This window comes from Notechis scutatus, chromosome 4 (assembly GCF_049901735.1).
Source record: "Notechis scutatus isolate UNSWTSFEM ecotype Mainland chromosome 4, rNotScu1.2, whole genome shotgun sequence".
Classification (NCBI taxonomy): domain Eukaryota; kingdom Metazoa; phylum Chordata; class Lepidosauria; order Squamata; family Elapidae; genus Notechis; species Notechis scutatus.
The window spans coordinates 104,203,541-104,219,493 of NC_142012.1; positions in this window are offsets into that span (position 1 = coordinate 104,203,541).

The window sequence follows — 15,953 nt, forward strand, 5'->3', positions numbered from 1 at the left end:
GCCTTCTATTCTCCTCAGCAGAGGTGGTTATTCAGCAGGTTCTGACCAGTTCTGGAGAAACGGTAGCAGAAATTTTGAGTAGTTCAGAGAACCAGCAAATACCACCTCTGACTGCCCCTGCCCCCATCTATTGTCTGCCTCCCGCATCCCAGTTGATTGGCTGGGTCTTCTTTTGTTGCCCTGCACAGGAGAACGGAGCTGGAAAGCAGTTAGCGGGGTGGGGAGGGAAGCAGTAACTTCCTCCAGGAGTGGGGAGGGAATGGGGATTTTGCAGTAACTTCCCCCAGAAGTGGGGAGGGAATGGGGATTTTACAGTATGCTTCCCCTGCCATGCCCACCAAACCACACCACACCCACCAAGCCACACCCACAGAACCAGTAGTTAAAAAAAAATGAATCCCACCAGTGCTCCCGAGATCAGTAAAACAAAGCCTCGGATTGTTGGGGCCAATATGCTGATTCTATAAATCACTTAGAGAGTACTGTAAAGCACTGTGAAGCAGTATATAAGTCCAAGTGTTATTTCTATGTATTAAAAATTATTTACAGTAGCAGTAAAGAAGTATATAAGTATAGTAGCTTAATGCTTCCTGCTTCAGGGTTTCCAGAATGCACAATTGCTCTCATATTATTCTCCCCAAAGGCAGGCATGGAATAAAGGATTTCACTTACAGCACAGCTGGTTCTGGTTGAATATCCAGAAAAATTTCCTAGCGGAACAATGCCACAGTGGAACAAATCACCTAGCCAGTAGTGGTTTCCCTTCACTGGGTACTATGGAAGTCATCTGTCATGGATATTTTAATTCCTGTATGGAACAGGAGTTATACAAGCGTGATCAACATGACTACTTCCAATACTACAATTTTTGAGCATTATAGAGAGAATGCATGTCGAATGAAGTGACAGCCAGACCCATCCCACTTTTGAGAGGACAATACACAAGTTCTTAAAGGCTGATGCCACTATCATTCATTACTAGGTTGATGCCACTATCATTCATTATTAGTGCAAAAAAGAAAAGAAAAGAAATAATGTAAGATTGTTCAATTTTCAAGCTCCCAAACAAAAATGAGCAATTATGGGACTCCTGAACATTCTGGCTGCCAAAACCACTGTGGCTCACCCTAATTTTTTTTTAAGGATTTAAAAATGTTGTGCAATGAGCAAAGTTATTTCAAAAAAGTTACCATGAGTTAGAAAACAGCAGTTGAGTGACAGAAGGTATAGGTGAGACGGAAGCTTGTTTGACCTAGAATTCTAGGTTTGTGGTTGTTAAATAAATACATAAACCTGTCTTAAATTGCTTTTTTAAAAAATTAATCATAGATTCTAAGAAAAATAGTTTCTTTTTAGAATGTAGGGGGCTAGAAATTGGGTCTGTGTCAATAGAAATTGGGATACTTTTTTAAAACTTCAATATAATGTCTATCTGCAAATAAATATTGCATTATAACTTTTTTTTTACTTTGCAATGCAGCGAACCAGAAAAATAGGATGGTTCTTCTGAATAAGGCAGCCTTCTAAAACCGGCTGAAAAATTATAAAATAGGAACACAATTATACAAGTTGAACTTTCAAACTTTCCAATAGGAGAGCTGAGTCTCAAACAATGGGGGAAGATAAAGAATTCTCCATTTAGTTTCGTTCGGCAATTGTTAGCAATAAAAATAGCACCTAGACTTATATACTGCTTCACAGTGCTTTACAACTCTCTCTAAGAGGTTTATAAAGTCAACATATTTCTCCCAACAATCCTTTTACTGACCTCAGGAGGATGAAAGGCTGAGTCAACCTTGAGTCAGTGAGACTTGAACTGCTGGCAGCCGGCAGTCAGCGAAAGTAGGCTGCAATTCTGCATTCTAATCACTATGCCACCACGGCTCTTAATTCATTGTTAACTTTTTGTTTCATTTGAATATATTTAAAATATATTTAAAAATTCTTCTATTAATTATAGTTTTGTGAAAAAGATATTTGCTGCTAGAATCTCTGATGTGAAAATTTAACTATTGCACAAAAAACCAACTTCTGTGAGATTTATACATAAGGAAGCCCTGATGGTTTAAGAAAATCAGCAGTGACTTTTTGTTTGGACGCCTGACCTATGTAATATCATAGTCTGTTCTCAAAGTAGTCATCCAACTGCATAAGGAAACTCACTAGTTTTCCAGCAGTTGCCTTCAGAAGCAGTCACATTGCCACTGAGGTAAATAGCCACAGATTCCCCTGATTTTCATGAAGTGTTCCAGTCCAGGTTTAAAGCCAGACAAGCTGGTAGGCAGCACCACACCTCATGATAGCAAATTCCAAAGTTTTACTAATTAACTATTGACTTTTTTCTTCTTTTTATGATCCTGTAATCCAAGGGTCTTCAAACTTGGCAAGTTTAAGACTTGTGGACTTCAACTCCCAGAATTCCAGGAATTCTGGGACTTGAAGTCCACAAGTCTTAAACTTGCCAAGTTTGAAGACCTCTGCTTTAATCCCTTGTATCAGTGTGGAATCAGGGAGACTGAACGGAGCTGAATATTTCCTAGCTGGATGCCCTTCCTGATGCCTACGCAGAGTTCTCAGCAGAAAACTCTGTGTGCCCATCTGCCACTGCTTAGGATTGAACCCTCAGCCTCCTGAGTGTGAGGTCAGGGTCTTAACCTCTAGGCCAGGGGTGTCCAACCTTGGCAACTTTAAGACTTGTGGACTTCAGCAAAGCTGGCTGAGGAATTCTGGGAGTTGAAGTCCACAAGTCTTAAAGTTGTCAAGGTTGGACACCCCTGCTCTAGGCCATCACACTGCTCCAATTAAATGCTGACATAACTTTTCCTTATTATCTTTTTAACTGAACTGATTGAGCTAGAGAGAATATTCTTTTGTTCATCCTGGCACATTACATGTTGGATGACTTTAGTGTTATTTGTTCACTGAGATTACTTTTAGCTGTGAACAGGACCCCTATGAAATTCTAATAATAGTCAGGTGAATGTGTGCAAAAAGATGCAAACACTTCTTTCCTCCACAAAACTACATTTATTAAGATATCTAATTTAATATGTGCTTGTTTGATCCAGTTTGGTACATCGGCCTTGAAGGATTGATCTCATTCAGTGCAAATGACTACTTTAAATCAAATTGCCTTGGACAATAAGATCACTCCTAGGAAAGACACACTACACAGGCAACATTTGAGTTTTACCTGCAACTATTTTTCCAGTTTCAATTTCCATTGGAAAAAATAATCATTAGAATGATGCAACCTGAAAATGCTTTGGAAAAAAATCAATAGAAACTTGTGTGAATATGAAATGGCAATTCCATACTAGGTTTAAAAAAGACTGGTATTTTTCTACCCATTTAAAAAAATTATCTTTAAAATCATAGTAGGGATGTGCCAAGTCATGTTCACAAAAGTTTCAATTTATTTTTTAATATTTAATTATTGTGCACTTGCCTATAAAGTCACTAAGAGTCGGACATGACAAAATGATTAAAAATAATGTTTTTTAAAACTCCCAGACTTTCTTTCAAATCTGAAAAATGATTAAATTCTTAAAGTTAATGCAACTATCAAAGTTATTTAGGAATTATGCCTACATTTTTGGAAAGTCTATATCAAATAATGACCATTTAATTTATGTAGGCAAAGAGTCATGGAATACCATGGGCAGTCAAGAAATCAAACTGATGAATCATCAAAGAAATCAATCAAATTCTCATTTGACATCCAAATGGACAAGCTGAAATTATCCCACTCTGGACATATCATGCAAAGATCTATCTCTCTGGGGAAGGCTTGAATGCTGGGGAAGTAGAAAGGGGAAAAAAAAGAAGAGGATGACTACTAGCAAGGTGGATGGACTCAGTTGCAGTGTGGTGAGTGCATCATTAGAAGACCTAAAAAACCCGGTTCAGGGATAAATTACATGGATCTATCTATCTGAGGGGACGCAGTGGCTCAGTGGCTAAGACGCTAAGCTTGTCAATCAGAAAAGTTGGCAGTTCGGCAGTTCAAATCCCTAGCGCCACATAATGGAGTGAACTCCTATTACTTGTCCCAGCTTCTACTAACCTAGCAGTTCGAAAGCATGTAAAAATGCAAGTAGAAAAATAGGGACCACTTTGGTGGGAAGGTAACAGCATTCCGTACACCTTCGGCATTTAGTCATGCTGGCCACATGACCATGGAGATGTCTTTGGACAATGCTGGCTCTTTGGCTTTGTAATGGAGATGAGCACCGCCCCCTAGAGCCGGAAATGCCTAGCACCTATGTGAGAGGGGAACCTTTACCTTTACCTATGACTTGATTCTGCTTTCATTTATCTGCTATTAGAATTCATTGCCCATTAAACTTTTCAAGAAAACTCAGATCTCGATTCCAGAGTAATTTATATTTATCTAACTCTTCAGTGTCAGACCTGAAGACTTCTCTGAAGACTAATGCAAACAAATATTAAGAGAAGATGGGACCTGCTTATTTTTTCTATATAAAGAGTTCAGCCATATACAACTTGTACTTTGTGCAATATTTTAATCAAGAGGAGTAGAATCTGAACTAAGGAGAGGTCTAATTTCTATCAGAAGTTGCCCTTGAAGAGAAGAAAGAAATTGAAAAAATGCTGAAAGAAATGCCAACTTTAGTTCAAGTGGATACATTAATGTTAATACATAAAGTCGCAAAGTTCACCAAAACTTAGAAGTCACTAAGGAACAAGGGAGTTAGGTGGTTGCGGATTTTGGTACTCATTGCTTGCCATCTTCTGCAGTCTGAATTTCCGCAGGTCAAATATCCATGCCTATTTAATGTGTATCTCTACTGGATTAATTTTTAGCTACAATATGATACATTGATCCCCATTCTTTAACAACTGCTTGCTCCTCTGCTGACACAGTTTCTAGCTTTGAGAGTTTCCATGAAAGACGGTGTGATGTATATATAACTTTCTAATTGTAGTCAGGAGGCTTATTGGGTGATCATTTGTCACAACAATTTTGTTCCCCTTATGGGAAGCAAAATGGATCACCACCCTTGAAGGTTTACACCACGGGTGTCAAACATTGCCATCACATGACGTTTTGCAATGTTTTTCCCATTCGTGGAGCTAAGATGGGTGTGGCCTGTGTGTGATGCACCCAGTCCAAGGGCCATCAGTTTGACACCCCTGGTTTAGACTGACCCATCAATCAGTATGAATAAAGAAGGTATCTTACAGCCCAATGGTCTACAGTGGTTATTAGCAGTGATGAAAATATTAGTGTACCCAGCAGATACTTTCCCATTTTATTGTCCAATTAATTTTAAAATTTCAGAAGAAAATGATGGATGCCAGTTTCAAATATAATTTGCCCATAAGATTGGAGGCATTGAGTCAGAGGAAGTGCTCCTAAATGAAATATTACCAGCTAATTTGTTATCATATCATAAAAATATTACAGTCATTAACCAGCTGAGAGCAAATCAAGATGCAAATATAACTATAGATATATCGGCTAGAACCATGGGATTAAAATAAATAGGTATACATCCAGCAAAATTTAACTACAAAAATATTGGGAATAGAAAACATTAAGACTATTGAATCAGAATAATATGGGAACAAACTTTAAAACAAAATTAAAAGAAATAAGATATCATTAAACAAAGCAGTAAAATAAACTAAGAAGGATGTGGCCAGAAGAAAGAATTTAAAAAAAAAAGTTTAATGCTCAACAATCCCAAGTATATAATATGATCTCAGGTTTTCCCCGATTTATTTTGCTTTGCCAAAATAGAAGTTCTATATATAAAAGTAGCTTTTATGATAGCATGCACTGAATTAAAATACAATTTAATAAAGAAATGTTTCTACAAAGTTTGTGAGTGCTTAGCACACACGACTTATTAAAATTGCAGCACACATTTAGAGCTTTAATCTTCAGTTAGGGGTCTCCACTATCTTAATGAACACCCTTACAACACACCACTGAACATGACTACTCCTTCACAATGACTACTTGTGATCTTACCAAGAAAGAATAATCATTATCAAGACAAATGATTATGTTGAAGAGCAAATGTCAAATCTGCTAGATTTTGCAACACTAGAGAAATCGGTAGGCTAGCCCCTTCCCCTTCCCTATCCCCTCCCTCAAGTTTGCCATCAACCCAAGCTACCCAAGAGATTTGTCATGACAAAAATGGGAGGAAGATCTACTCTGTATATTACTTTAAGACAAAAAGGTATATGTGTGTTTGGAAGGATGTTCCATTTTACAAGCAAATGAATAATAAATATATTCTGAATTTAGGAATTGAAATATCCCAGTTAATCAGCTTTAATTGTTGCTACTTGTATCTTTAAAATATGGATCATGGATAACCCATCATTTTAAACCAATGACCACCTTTGAGATTTTAAAAATATATTGTATATGCTCTCACAAAATGGTTGTCGTTATGGATATGACTAGTATACATACAAAGTGTACTCAGAATACAAACCATAGAAAAATGCTTCCTGCTATCCCCATTTTAATTTTTCCCAAACCCACATTATTTTTTAAAAACAACATATGAAATATAATGGGATATGTGAATCACTTTCCATTATAGCATGCTACCCTCTCAGTATTTTTAAGAAACTTTTTTAAAAAGCTAAAAAGTGAAACTGAGCCTAGAACCTCATAGGCACTCAAAGGATATTCAATTCAGAACACTGATAACCTTGGATATCGGAGCAGTGTATCTCTGCTTTCATAATATAGCATCCTTCTTTTTGGAGAATATTTGATTAGCAGTAATCTGGACCAGTATTTTGTCTTGTATATCTGTTTTCATCTTGATTTAATACCAGATATTTAAGTCTGACTTTATTTTAATGTTATAACAATAGCGATAGCACTTAGACTTATATATCACTTCATAGTGCTTTTACAGCAGTTTTTGTAAGTGGTTTACAGAGTTAGTATATACTCCCAACAGTCTGGGGTCCTCGTTTTACCAACCTCAGAAGGATGGAACCTTGAACTGTATTGAACTAACTGGGCAAATTAGCCTGCAATACTGCATTCTAATTACTGTGTGTCATTATGGATTGATGGAATCTTGCAAGTCTGTAAATAGATCTCTTCTCCCCTCACTTTTACTGTGCAAGAAAGTGGAGATGGTCAGTTGTAAGATGTTTGTCACATCTTCATTCCTTTTGCAGACTCAGCTGACACTTGTCTGTCTAGTGTGCAGCTTTTCCTCCTCTCTCCCAAGGTCATTCCCACATACCATAATAGTATGCTTGTTACTGTACCATGCTCTTATAAGTTTGTTTTGCAATGAAAGCAATGACTTGTATGATAAACTTCCCTGAGAATCTCTTTCAAGTATGTGTGGTTTAGCATCCAAAACCTTGTAGTGGAACTCAAAATTCCAGCTCCATGTTGAAAGGATAGTGGTTTCAATAAATTTGGTGGGGTTAATATCCACCCTGTTTCTGTTTGTGGAAAATAGCTAGGATTTTTTTGTCTTATTTGTTAGAAAAGACAAAAAAACCCCATCCTATACAATTTCAGTGTCATGATCCTCAAGAGTTCTAGGAGTTAATACCATGAGACAAAGAGAAGGAGAGAAAGAGAGAGAGAAAGAAAGAAGTTGGCAGTCACGTGTAGGGCAGAGAAGTTGTAACTCTCTTATCTTTCCATTAGAGTTCAAATGTTCTTTACAATGGGTACAGAATACCTCTACTATCATGTAATGCCCTTAAATACCATAAAAGCATTTTAGAAAGAAATAGTCTTTGGATTCACTGACAATGTACAGTATGTAATAGCTCCTCAAAAATCCTTCGTCATTTTCCATTAGAGTCTGTCCTGAATGTCTGTTTCAAAAGTTCTACCTTGATTCTTTTTTTTTTTTTTGTAGATTCTTAGAGAATGCAAAGTCAGTTTTCCAGATACTCTGAAATTAACATCCTAGTAGACTTGTGTGAATGATGTGAATGATGAAAGACAAGCTGAAATCTTGCATAAGGTCCCAATTTCTCCAGAGCAGACAAACACTATCAAATATAATAAAAGTAGGATGCTACATTTTAAAGAAAATTCTTTTCACTTAAGCTCACAACCAAGCACATTGTGATGAACATCACTTTAAAAGTCTGATTACTCCATGGGCTTTTCAAAATAAAAGAAAATATTTAACATGATGAGATGGCCTGTCAGATACTAAGATTTTGAAAGAGAAAGATAAAAGAATGTGCATTTTTTGTGATTAAACGAACATCATTCTTCTGTGTTACTCTTCTATACATTCAAAAAAGTGAGATTTATGCTTTATATCAAGTTTTTTTTAACTAGCATAGCAACTACAGAAATTGTGTCACAGTGACGCTAAATATTTATATGGCAATGGGGTGCGGGAAACTAAGCATTTTGAGAATAATGCTGAATAAGGCTAACAGTTACATCTCTGGTAGTTACCATGATGTCAGGTCTGGGAAAAGACCCTTGAATTTATTTTAGTTTATTTTACAAATGTGGTCCTATTCTCCTTATTGCTTGCTTTGACAATTTGCCTCCAGTTTTGACTATCACTGACAATGGTTAGAAGTGACTGGAAATGTCAACATTTCATTTTGTGGAAAATGAAATCAACCTTTTTTTTGTTGCTGCACGTGGGCAAAGCAATCAGAATTGATGATCATGATGTCATTAATTAAAGTGATCATAATGTCACATTTGCTCCTCAAAGTTAAGTAGTCTTGAGGAAAAGCAATCAGCAGTCAAAAAAAAAAATCTGTTCTACAATATCCTTTGGCATGATGTGCAATGCCTAATACTCAGGAGACAATTCTAAATTTTTAAATCTGGATATAATTTGAAGACCCATTCACATTTTTATGGATCAGGAAAAATATTTATAAAAAGCACACTACCCACTAATAATTTGTGGGGAAGCAAGGTGTCAAAGTAAAATTGGATTCAAAGTACCAGCTTACAACTGTCAAGAAAGATTTAGCAGATCTTGCAACATGATTCAATGTGTCTAAATGCTCTAATTAACTAGTATTTTTTTTTATTTCCCTTTATGGTTCATTCACCATCTATATGCAAGAATTATGGAATGTAAAAATATAAGTTTCAGAGTTTCAAACTCTGACCCAGCTGTCTGTATTGTTTAATGGCTCTTTAGTATTTCACAAAAACTGATATTTACCATCCCGCCTGGAATTGCCAGAAACTGGTAAGCTTCAGTACATCCAACTCATATCTCTGTTGAATGGCAGTAAATTCATAAAAAAATGATGCCACTAGCAACTGTTATTGCTCTATGCCTTCCTCCTATATATGGCATGAGGAAAGTGGAGGGCATTCAAAGAACTATGCAAACATTATCATGTTAAGGGCAGACTTTATTGCATTTTGCTCCATTGTTTTCCCTCAAAGATACAATACACTTCTGAATAGGAAGATAGCACCGGCACTTAGACTTATATTCAGTGCTTTATGGACCTCTCTAAGCAGTTTAGAGGGTCAGCATTTTGCCCCAACAATCTGGGTCCTCATTTTACCCACCTCAGAAAAATGGAGGGGTGAGTCAACTTTGAACCAGTTAGAATCAAACTGCTGACAGCAGAATTAGCCTGCAATACTGCATTTTAGCCACTGTGCCACCATTGTTCTGTAAAGATGACAGTAGTGTCATACGTATGAATTGTGCAGAGATGAGTGTCTTTTAAAATTAAAGTGGATTCATTTATTCCTATTCACGTATGAATATACAAATCTGGAATCCTACCAATATACCAAGTATGGCTAGAAATTGAATTTTATTCTTCTCTGATTATGATCCTCATTGAGAATATCAGCATCTTTTGCTTCCCTCAAAAGTCAAGCAGAATAATAAAACAATGAGATTAACTTTATAATGTTTCCTGATTCTCAATTCCTCACCTTTGAGAAAAATCTGTCTTGCTTTCCATTAAAATCCAGAGCAGCAAAAATAAATCATAAAGCTACAATAATGCATTCTATGAAGATTTATATTTGTCTTCTCAAAAACTGGAACATGGCCTTGTGTTATAGAACAGCCATGAATCATATTTTTGTCAGTTTTGTGTTTGTGGCCTTCTCCCATCACTAGATACCATTAACATTTTCTTTGTATGTTCTTTTTAGCTAACCCTATGCCACACCTCTTTAACATATTACAACTATATGTAAGTAGTTATTGATAGACTAAGTTAATAAAAAGACTTTGCATTTTAGCCAGAGTAACTCATAATAAATCTCATAATAAATTTCAGTATGCATACTATAAATATTACAAGATGTTGGATGGGATGGGATGGGATGGAGCAGAGTGGAACAAGACAGGACAGGATAGGATAATCTTTATTGATTTAGTCATGTGACAATATTAAAAATATAAAACTAATACAAATATGCAAGTAGATACAAAGAAAATGACAGGACATATTCATAGTAACTTGTCACCCCCTCAGTTAACTCCAATAAGATCTAAACATTCAATTTTCTTCAAAATGGCCTTTGAAATAAAGAGTGTTGTCTTTAAAATGATATGCAGGTTTGTTCCATGCAAAAAGTAACACTTTATCTCAGGTGTCCCAGTATTTTTTTAGTTTTTAAATAAAACTCCAAGTAAGCAGCCATCTCTACAGGGTACGCTTTGCAGTCAAAAATTATGTATCTAATGTCCCCAATGGCTTGTGGTCCACAAATGGAGTCTGTCTTTAAATTGAACTCAATGAAATCTTCCATGACTTATCATAGACTCTAGTTGTGTGAAACAAACTACAGAAAAATGTTTTTACTATTTACTGAAGAATATATTGTAGGCATCTTCATTACAATTTGTGACAAGAGAAGTATAATAGAGATATTTTTCAGCTGCCCCCGAAACCAGCTTTGGATCTGCAGGCTTTCAATGGAGTGGAGATGACAAATCAGTGTGCCATCTTTATAGATGATGATATATAGTAATTGGTGGCAAACTGCTTATTATTCCATCTTCCATACACGTCCACACGATTTGGAGCAATATGGTGTAGCCCTAACTGGTATAATGTAGCCCGATTCTTCTTTGAATTGAATAAGAATTTTTAAAAAGCTAGAAAAGTCAAAGATACAAGTTAGAAATCAAACTTAGGGAGTTAGAAATGTCCTAAGCTACATCCTTGATTGTTGATGTGAAATGCAACTTTGTGTCGTAAAAGCTGAACATTTTTCTTATGTGACAATTTGCCAAAAAAACTTCATCTCTTTAGGAATAGAAAGATCTATGCATCTTCTATTATAGGTAGTCCTCAACATTAGAATCATTTGCTTAGTGACCATTCAAAGTTACAACGGCCCTGAAAAAGGCGACTTATGAATGTTTTTCACACTTATGACTGTTTGAGTGTCCCCATGGTCATGTGATCAAAATATGGGCATTTGTCAACTGGCATGTATTTATGCCTGTTGCACTGTCCCAGGGTGATATGATTAACCATTTGTAACCTTCCCAGCAAGCTTAGTGACAAGTTAGTGGAGGAAGCCAGATTCACTTAAGAACTATATGATTCACTTAACAACTGCAATGATTTGCTGAACAGCTACAACCAAAAAGTCACAAAATGGTGCAAATCTAACTTAACTGCCTTGCTTAGCAACTAAAATTTTGGGCTCAATTGTGGATGCAAGTCGAGGACGACCAGTACTGAGTCCAAAGTTAACTTTGCAGAGATCTAAGCATGAACCTCCCAAAGTTAAAAATGCACATTTCAAACCGATCCATTTTTATTTTAATATCCCTGCATATTCAGTGGCTTACTTAAAAAAAAACAAACCACAAAATTATCAAGTGACACTTAACCTGTTTCTGCAGCATGAACCTTTAAAAAAAATAGTCTGAAAGTTTTCCAGTTGACCAACTTAAAATATCTAGGGAGTCATTTTAACATCCTGATGTATTGCAAGTCTTTTAACCTATTCAGTGATTAAATTTCTAGACCAGTATTATGATCTATGAATATTTTTAAGTGATCTGTATTAGAAAAAAATAAGTACTTTGTCTTCTGGAGTCATCAGCTGGTAAGTGTTATTGATGCTTCAAATAATGATCTGTATCCAGGTGACAGATATTATATCTCCAGGAAAACATGAAAAAGAAATTTTCCCGCATTGCTAAAAAAAAAAAAAAAAAAAGTTTCCAATGGATTTATTTAAGAACTAGACTGCTAGAACTTTTTTTTTAAAAAAATGACTGTTTTGTTTGATTTGTTTTTGGTGGGCATTGCCAGGATGCATTTTCTCAGTTGTGTATTAAGCATGCAATTTGTGTAGGCAAGGAATCAGCTCATTTTCATTTTCGACTACAGTCAAGACATGAATTGAGGAAAAAGGAGAAACAAAGTCAGTGATACAAGAAGTTCAATGCACATTACAACTTTGAATTGCATTTTCACTTTTGCTCCTTACAGCTTAAATTTCCTCATTTTAAAAGGAACAAACCAAGCAGCTTATAGTACCAGCAGGTACTAAGAAAAGCCGCAACAAAATACATTTTAATTTCTCAACAAGGTAGGTTTGTGGTCTACCACACCTTTAATATTTTCTACAGTCTTCTCCCATAGTTCAGATTGTTCTAGGAAAATAATCAATAGGAAAAAGAAAGAGAGAAGCATCTTCACTACATACCTATATATATTTCCTCCCCACTGTTTTTCTATTTATGTTTGTATTTTGTATTTTATAATTTATAACTCAATAAAAAATGTTAAATAGGAGTGTATCAACTAATCTCCTTTGGCCCTCATTACTTTAAATCTGCTCCTTCAGAGCAGATTTCCTCCAAATGCATGATTACCAAACAAGAGAACTGTTGAAGGGTTTTTATAAACAGCAAAGCATAAAACTGGTAGATCTGTGGTTTGATAATATTATGTCCACCTGCTGGAGGGAGTGAATAAAAGATCCATGTTGGATAGCATTAAAGATACATCTGATACAGCTTTCTGTAATCTAAAATGTCTTTCTAGGAAGCCCAAGTAACCTTCTGTGATTCTTGGTTGTCCAGAAGCTGCCCTTTGAAGATATCAAGAATAGTTAGATATCACATTAAACAATATTGTAGTTTTGTTTTAGTTTTCTTAATAGGGGTATGTTAATGCAGCCATTTGGATTTGTAGATACTAGTTGATGGATTAGCAGGATAAAGCCAAATATTGTAGCTATTCAATAAATCTTAATGAAAAATGTTGTGAAATAAAAAACCTTAAAACTATAATGGAAAGGACTGCTATATTCCACTTATTTGTGTCACCAAAAATGTGTGGCATTATTGAAATTCCCTTATAAATTTGTCTAATCTCTGTCATTATTCATAGTTTTACAGTCTTCTATGTTATTGAGGAAGCAGACAGGAAGTTGCTTCTAAGTCCAATCAAAAAGATGATGTTGATATTGAAAAATATACAACAATAAATTTAATAATTATGCAGCCCATTCTCATTTGGACTTCCTGCATGAAATATTTTGGATCTGTTTGTGAACATTTGATCTAAGCTGTAATAATATCTAGATTTGAAATTAAGTCAGACTCCATGATTTGTTGTGGTCATTTTTTTTACATCCATTGTCCTGTATTCGGTGCTGTTCTCTTGAGAAAGGAAATTCTTCGAAGTGATACTATTGCACTAGAAGGAATCCAAAGCAAGCATTATTTATTTATTTTAAAACTCCTTATACAGCAGATACAAATACAATCCCTGTCAGCACATTTGGGGTAGACTGATAATAATTTTCCTCCCTTCCCCTATTGGCTGCAATTTGTAAATGCTAGCTATTGCTAAACTCCAACTGTGCTGTCTGAACAGCTGGTCCCTGGATAAAGTTGGAAAAGATTCTAATGAGTTGGCCCATCTTGATGCTTTGAAGGAAGAAAGAGAGGCCTTGCTGTCCCTTTTATACATCAATGGAAATGGTACAAATCTGTCACCAGAAAACAGGTTGTTGACTGATATTTGCATTTTAGATGTGCCCGGAATTAATTGGTTTAAGTGAGGTCTTTCTGGGTATTGTAAAAGTTGAAGTCTGCAGGACATCTTTTTGCTCTTATTTTGCATGTGAGTGATGCAGGATCAGGTATTTTTTTTCAAAAAGAAGAAAAAACCAACAAGAAGTTATTATGGGGCTATATCTAAGAAAAAAGTTATAAAGCAGGAAACATAGTTAAGTTTCTTTCTTTTATTGGAAAAAGTATTCTCTGAACATCTGGAGCAGAAACCTATGATGTAGATGTCCAATTCTACTTTTTTCACAGTACAATGGATAGGCAATTCCACAATAAATTTGTGGCAGAGTGGACGGAATAAGGAAACTACTCTGAGTCCTGAATTCAATTGAGATAGACATTTTCACCTGATTTTTTTTCCTCTGGAGATTAGTTTAAATGTAATTATAACCCAATATGCACACTTTTTTAATTTTTATGATACTTTTTTTTGTCTTAGTCCTTTTACTTTTAAGTAGAAAAGTTGAAAAATGTTTTAGGGAGGACTAGATCTATTTCAGGTGTAGCCAACAGTTCAAGCCCTTAAAAAGCTTTTTTAAAAAAGCAATTAATTGAGCATAATCTCATTGGAGAGCATTGGTGCTTCCTTGTATTGAATTCTTTATAATTATCAGGAATGGAATCAATTACTCCTTAGTGACTCCAAATGATTCAGTGAATTCAGTTCAGCATTGGAAAATGTACCATTAAACTGTGGTAAAATCTAAATATTTATTCCATACTCATAAGTTTAACATCTCTGAAATAATGTTTTTAAAGTCTACATTCATTTTATAACACCAAAGATAACCATACAACCCAAATCACAGATTATGATCTTCTAAATTAAATCCATCCTTCTATTTCAAAACCCACTCTTTCATCCAAACTAACTAGTGGACTGGAGTGAGGTTTCTTATAGGGAACATAGAGATTCCAAATTGATTATTACTATAATCGCTTCCATTAAAAAAGCAGCAGGTACTTCTGAACTACTTTGTATTCAATATTCCATTGCAAACCAAACAACCTCCAATTTTTTGTAACAGAATATCATCTTTACTCCTTCCATCATTCTGAGCATACATGTCATCATTGAACCTCAGTAATCTTCTACCTAAAAAGTTCAAGAACCTCATATTTGACTTATAAGATGGCAAAATGTCCTTTTTTTGAAAAAAAAAAGTATAAAAGCAATTTCTTTTCCATAAAATTGTACTGAGATGGACTTTATATAAATGCAGAAGAAACTTGTAGCACAGCATGAATGATTAAGAACCAAGTATGTGCTTTCAAGTTATTTTTGACACCTAGTGCTCACAAAATAGATTTCTCCATAGTTTTCTTCATTGATTAGATAACCCATTTTAATCGGTTTCAAACCCTTTAACAGGGGAGATTGGCCCATGTTAAGACTAATGCAGAATAATACAATACTTCTTGGTTCTGCTGGATCTCTCAGTATATATGGCCATGGCATATTTTTAGTAATGATCCTCAGGAGGTATCTATTTGAGAATGGACAGTGAGTTTGACCACTTGGCCAATATAGGAGATTCCTTAGTAAAATTCTAAATTATTTTTTTACTTTTGTTTATACAGTAAATATTATAATGACCGTAAGCTGCTTCAGAACTTTCAAAGTTAGTGTTATAGGTGAAAATTTGGTTATTACACTTTGAGAATATAAAGAGCCAAACTGAAGCCATTTTGTGTTCTCAGTCTGAACTTTTAAAGCTCAGAACATTTATGTAATGTGTTTTCTGCCAGAAAAAATACAAGATTGCAAAACTATGTACTTGGCATAAGTAAGAGGTACTGGGGTGCTCTGACATTAAATGTCACATTAAGTGATATTAATGTTTTCTCATAATCTTGGCGCCTGGTCCATATTTATGACCGTTTTTGTTTCCCAAGGTCTTGTGATCCCCTTTT